Here is a 6,000-nt window from a genome sequence, read left to right as displayed (position 1 = left end):
ACACATCTTGCCTGGCTTGCCGATTCACAGTTTTCATCTGGGTAAGACCATTGTTTTCTTGCCCTACTCCTTGGAGCCTGCATAGTAACTTCCTGAACTGTGAAAACTAGCCAGCCTGGAGGAAGCTTCCGGCCCAGTTCCATCTCAGATCTTTACACCTTGCAACCAAGACATCTTCAGTAATTGCGTCTTTTTAATTAGTTCTGATGGGCAACCAAAGGGAACGGCAAGAACTTGTATTATTTGGGGGGGGGGCACTCATAGGGAGGTACAGCTGGCACTGGGATTTGGTTAAATAACTATAGATATTAGGTGCAGCATCCAGTGTGCAGGTTGTGTCCTTTCTAACTATCTTTCAAAAATACATATTAAAATTGGTTTACAAATAGTGGACTTCCATATGGCTCTTTAAAATATCCTCTTTAAAATATACCTTCCTCCCTTTCTTCTCTTCTCTTCTTCCACTCCATCTCTACTTTATCAACACCCCCCATTATTTTCTGCTGTTCGCCATCCCGTGTGGTAACCATAGACCCAATGACCCTTTTCTAGTTTCCTGGCCTCCACAAGGACTCCAAGTTAAACACACAGATCCTAAAGCTAGAATCCCCGTACAAGGGAGAACATGTACAGTTTGTTTTTTCTGGGTCCTGGGTTACCTCACTCAATATAATTATTTTCTAGTATCACCTATTTACTTGTCATTTCATTTTTATTTACATTTAATACAATTCCACTGTGTAAATGTATCACATTTTCATTAGCCATTTATCTGTTGATAGACATCTAGGCTGATTTCATTTCCTGACTGCTGTGCACAGACAATCAACAACCATCTTTGAATGAGTATCTCTGTAGTAGGATATAGAGACCTTTGGCTTATGCCTGTGAGTGGTATAGCTGGGTAATATAATTCTATTTTTAGCTTTAAAAGGACCATCCAGCCTGATTTGCAGAGTGGCTATGCCAGTTTACACTCCCATCGACAGAGAATGAGGGTTCCTGATTCTCCACATTCTTTCCAGCATTTGTTATCACTTGAACTCATGATGAAAGCCATTGTGACTGGGTGAGATGGAAACTCATCATTCTTTTAATTTGTTTTTCCTCTGGTGGCTACTGATGTTGACCACCTTTCAAAGTTTTACTAGCTATTTGTGTTTCTTTCTTTCTTTTTTTTTTTAAATTAACTATTTTTTAAAAAATTACAACTATGTAATTTTTAAAAAATTACAACTATACATTTTTCAATTATGTTGTTTGTTTTTCTGTTGTTTAGTATTTTTTAAGAGTTCTAATTCTAGATACCAGTCCACTGTTGGATGTATATCTGGCAAGGATTTTTCTCCTGTTTTGTGAAACTGCCTCCTCACTTGGCTTACAGTTTCTTCTGCTGCACAGAAGTTTTAAGCTTTTAAAAATCACATTCCTTTAGTGTGTATAGGTATACACCACAGTGATTGTGCGGAGGTCGAAGGACAACTTGTGGGACTCAGGTCTTTCCTTCTACCATGTGGGTCTGGGGATTGAACTCAGATCCTTAGGCTGTATGGTTTGTACCTTAGCCCACTCAGCTAGGGCTCATCTGTCCATCTTTGGCTGCTGTGCTCTTTGGAAAGCAACCTTTGCTGAACACTTACCATATATATGCACTTTGCTAAATGCTTCTTGCAAGGGGAGCCTAACTTTTAAATGTTGCTACACAATGTGATCTGCAAATGTCTTGGCCTGCATTACTCACCACTCTCACGTGACCACACCTGTTAGACCATGTATGTGTTTGTTCCTAAAATATGAGTTAACCGTTGGGTATATGCCACAAACAGTGTTTCCTCTCACTTATTCTGCCTCTGTCTTACCAGGGTATCTATTATCGCCCACTCCTTTAACCACGGAGGCTACTTTGCTGGAGATATTAAGTAACTTGTTTGTCTCACAACTAATCCATGGAGGTGTTGGAAGGCAAATCTAATTTCAAGTGTGAAGGGCTCGCCACCACAGCACCTGCCCAATAACCACCTGCTTAGGTAGTTCAACTTGTCACACCTTTATAGAACGTGAAGAACCTAGATGAAAGGCAAATGTTTATTCCAAACCCACCCTCATACTTAACAGGCACTTCCTTCTAAGCTTTCCACATAGTTTATTTCATCCATGTCACAGTCCTTCAGAGAAGTGCTTTAAAGATTTCATTTTAAAGATGAAGAACATGGGATAGTATAACAATTGAGTGATTTTTGTTTTTCCTAAATGTGCATGGCTGGGAAATAACTGAGTGAAAATATTAAAGCTTAGTTTCAATTCCCATTTTTTGTAAGATTTAATTTAATTTGTGTGTATGCAAGCTGCGCGTTTGTCTCTGGGTGTGCATACTTGTATACATTCATATGTGCAGGTGCCTATGGAGGCTGGAAGAGAATGTTGGATGTCCTGGAGCTGGAGGTGTTTGTGAGCTGCTCCATGTGGGAGCTGGCAACTAAGTTCCAGTCCTCTGCAAACACCAAGTGGCCTGAACCATGGGCCATCTCTGTAGTCCCATCAATTCCCAGTTCTTTGGAACTTTGCTACTTTCCGGAAAGATTAAGATGGGAAATTTGATGAATGAGGTTGGGGCTGTATAATCTGGAGAAGAAAAGATTGTTGAGCTGCATGGTGGGTATTCCCTGTCTTCAAACAACTGAGCCGGGGTTCTGAGACACATCTATATGTCTACCCTTTAGGAAGGCCATATAAGCCTTAAAATATTGGGGTATATTTCTCTTTATATATATACATACATACATATATATATATTTCTCTTTATATCTCTGGGTAAAGAATGCTCTTTACCCAGAGATGAACCCCCATATGTTTCAGGAAAACCGAGACAGTACTAGACTATTAGGTCTCTACAAACAACTTAGTGAGTTGGTGCAGTGCTCACTAACACGGTTAGTGGGTGGTTGAGAGCTCAGGGTCTTATATAAAACAGAATTTTATCTAGCAGTAGAGAGCTCAGAATGCTTAGGTCTGGAAATGAAAGAACTTTACATCAGAGGGGGTCTTGGCTTGAGCCTCACTGGCATAGTCATGGCTTCACCTGCAGGGATGGATTTCTTCCAGAGGCTCTTTCCAGCTCATTGGCTCTGTATGTCTGAATGTCTGCTCTTGTTCAGAAGTCCCTGAAACTTTCCCACCGAGTGGCAAGAAATGACTCAGCCTGGGGGTGCAGAATATGTGTCTGTTTATTTGTCTCATAGCCAATGTGGAATTTTTTTTCTTGATGTCTCATGCTTGTCTTAAAAATGAATGCAAGTTTGAGCTTCTCTCCAGAATGTTTATATTGATGTTAGATAGAAATTCTATTTAAAATAGCTTATAGAAGAAAAGTCATGCTTCCTGGTGTCCTGTCTTGTTCCTGGAGCATCTGACTTCCTGTGTGGGATGCACTGGACCACACTTCCTTAAAGTTGCCAATGCTGACGTACTCACCTTAATCCATTCACTTTTTTTTTTCCTGTGGAGTCAAGTGATCCTTCTTTATGTCCTCCAAGTCCTAGATCAATGCAGGCACTGCATTAAGTGTCAAGGAGGATTTGTTGATTTCACAGCCGTAATAAATATTCAAGTCTCCTACTGGTGATGCGTGTAGAATACCTTGTGGGTGCATTTTCTAGTACATCTAGGGAAGTGGTAATTATTAACACCCATTGAGCATTTACTATATTTAAATTACATGCAGGTTTTAGATCTGATTCTTGTCTTTGTAATTCTGTAAGGCAGGGTTCTGTGATCATCTCTGCAGATGAAGAAAAGGGGATAGAGAAGTAGCTAACAGGTTTGCGCAGCCAGCAGATGGTAGAATGGGGGCTCATGTTCACACAGTCTTATTCCAGGACTGAGCGGTGCTCCTCCTCTTAGGAATTCACAGCCATTGATCCGCAGCAGGGAGAACACTCTGAGAGTACTAAAGACCTTTATTTCACTTGGCTGCTGCGTGAGTCTTCTCTGCCCTTTGGCACTTGACATGGGTTCTGAAGTCACAGAAACATCCCTCTCTACCAGTGCGCCTATCTTGACTCAGAGGGTACCAATAAAATGGGAAGGTGAATGGATGAGATGTAGGGTTCCCCTGCCAGCCCAGGACTGCCAAGCAAGCTTGGAATCCTTCTTGAATGATGCGCTGTCTCTCCTGCTCTTGGTATTAAAGCTGGATGTAGGAAGAACAGGTTTGGGGAAGGCCAGGTAAGTGTCAATAAAAGGAATCCACTGCCAAGGACTACCTACAGGGTTCTTCGTTGTAGTGGAGTATAGAGTGTGCCAACCTTTGTTTTTAACACTTCAGGAAGTCTCAGGACCGGTGCTGGTGACTGACAGTGTCTGTGCCAGATTAATTGACTTTGGCACAGGCACCATTCCCCACCCCTGCCCGCCGGCACTCCACCTCTCCATAATTGGAACTTTTGATCAGAGCATAATCCTGTGTCTTTCTTGTAACCCAGCTTCACCTAAAGGAAGAATGGGAACTTTGGTGCCCAATAAGTGGCTAAGGCTACAAGATACAATTGTGAGATTAGCTTCATGGGTGGCCTTGCTCCCCCATGAGCCCTGTGCCCTTTGATTCATTCTTGGAGTCAGAGTCTGTGAGACGCTCACTCGCTGTAAAGAGTTACATACCCAGACACTACTGGAAAGACACATATGGAAACCATCCAGTCTTCACCACCTGGACTGAGTTTTAAAAGTTATTACTGAGATTTAATGTTGTTCTTTCATTGTCGTGTTGGAATGTGCCTCTCAGTTATAGCTAGTGACCCTGGTTTAGCAAGACAGGCACATAGTGTGGGCCTGTCGTTGTTCATACTGCACAATTTATTCACTCTTCGGCCAATTCCCTTCACTCAGAGCCTCGGCATTCTCCCTTGCTTTCTTTGAATCTCTCTTTAAAAGTGTAATTCAATATTTGTTGTGAAAACAACTGGGTGAAATCACGGTGAAGCTGTCACTGCTCTACGTTTGAGATGTTTATAAATGAAACGTAACTGAGCTGTTACCGCATGCCAGGCACAGGGTATGGGACGAAGGACAGAAAGCCCATGCCCTATGGAGGTTAAAGCCAACAGTACTCTAACAGTGGCGCATTTCCAGTCCACTTCCTACTTGAGAGCATGTGCCTAGTTGTAGTTCCCTCATGTTTTCCACACTGGCCGTGTTAAACCTTACAGTGTCTCTCAAGTCCGTTCCCAGATGCTTCCCCTGGAGGCAGCCAGCAGAACTGCTCAGTGTTCCTGGGAATCGTTTTCTTTCTCGGGTGTAAACTCATCTTCGTCTGGACTGATTTTTACCTTCTGTGTCCCTTCTCAGATGAATGTGTCTCCCCTCTTAGTGAGGTTCAGATGTGTGCTCCCCTATCCTGGGTTCCACGTGCCTCCCCTCAGTTTCTTTCCAGTGTCTTCATTCTTCCACCAGAGAACCAGCAGAGTCATGCATGCTGCCTTGTCTAATCTAAACAGATTCTTCAAACCTGAGTGCCAGCGGTAGACCCAGCCCTGTTCTGCCCTTCCAGCCCTGTAGAAAGATCCATTGGCTTGCTGTGTCCTTTTCCTTACTTCCCTTTTGCTATCACATCACTTCAAAGTCTAATCCCTCACTGCCTTGAACGTAGCTCCACTGAAATGGGTCATGCTAGGACCTTCAGACCTCCTGATAGTCAAATTCAGTCAACCCAGAGAACTGTCACTTGTTGCCTGTCTCATCGTGGCCCTAAATTTGGAACTGTTGGCTGTTTTCCTGGTTTGGAAGCCATCGCCTCCTTGAGTTTATGGGGCACTGTTTTCTCCTAGAGATCTGCCTGCCATTTCCTTCTTGGCCTGCACAGGCTCCTTTGCTGTGTCCAGCTCTTACTGTTGGTATCCCTCAGGGTTCCCTCCCCAGACTTGTTTCTCATTGTCAGTTTTTCTCCATCATAGAATCCATTGCTCATCTCAGGCCTCTTTCTTGGTCCCCAGACCATCACGGCCA

The sequence above is a fragment of the Psammomys obesus genome, unplaced genomic scaffold (assembly GCF_907164565.1).
Source record: "Psammomys obesus unplaced genomic scaffold, mPsaObe1.curated_primary_1811, whole genome shotgun sequence".
In the NCBI taxonomy this organism is placed as follows: domain Eukaryota; kingdom Metazoa; phylum Chordata; class Mammalia; order Rodentia; family Muridae; genus Psammomys; species Psammomys obesus.
Note: the sequence above shows the minus strand (reverse complement) of the source record.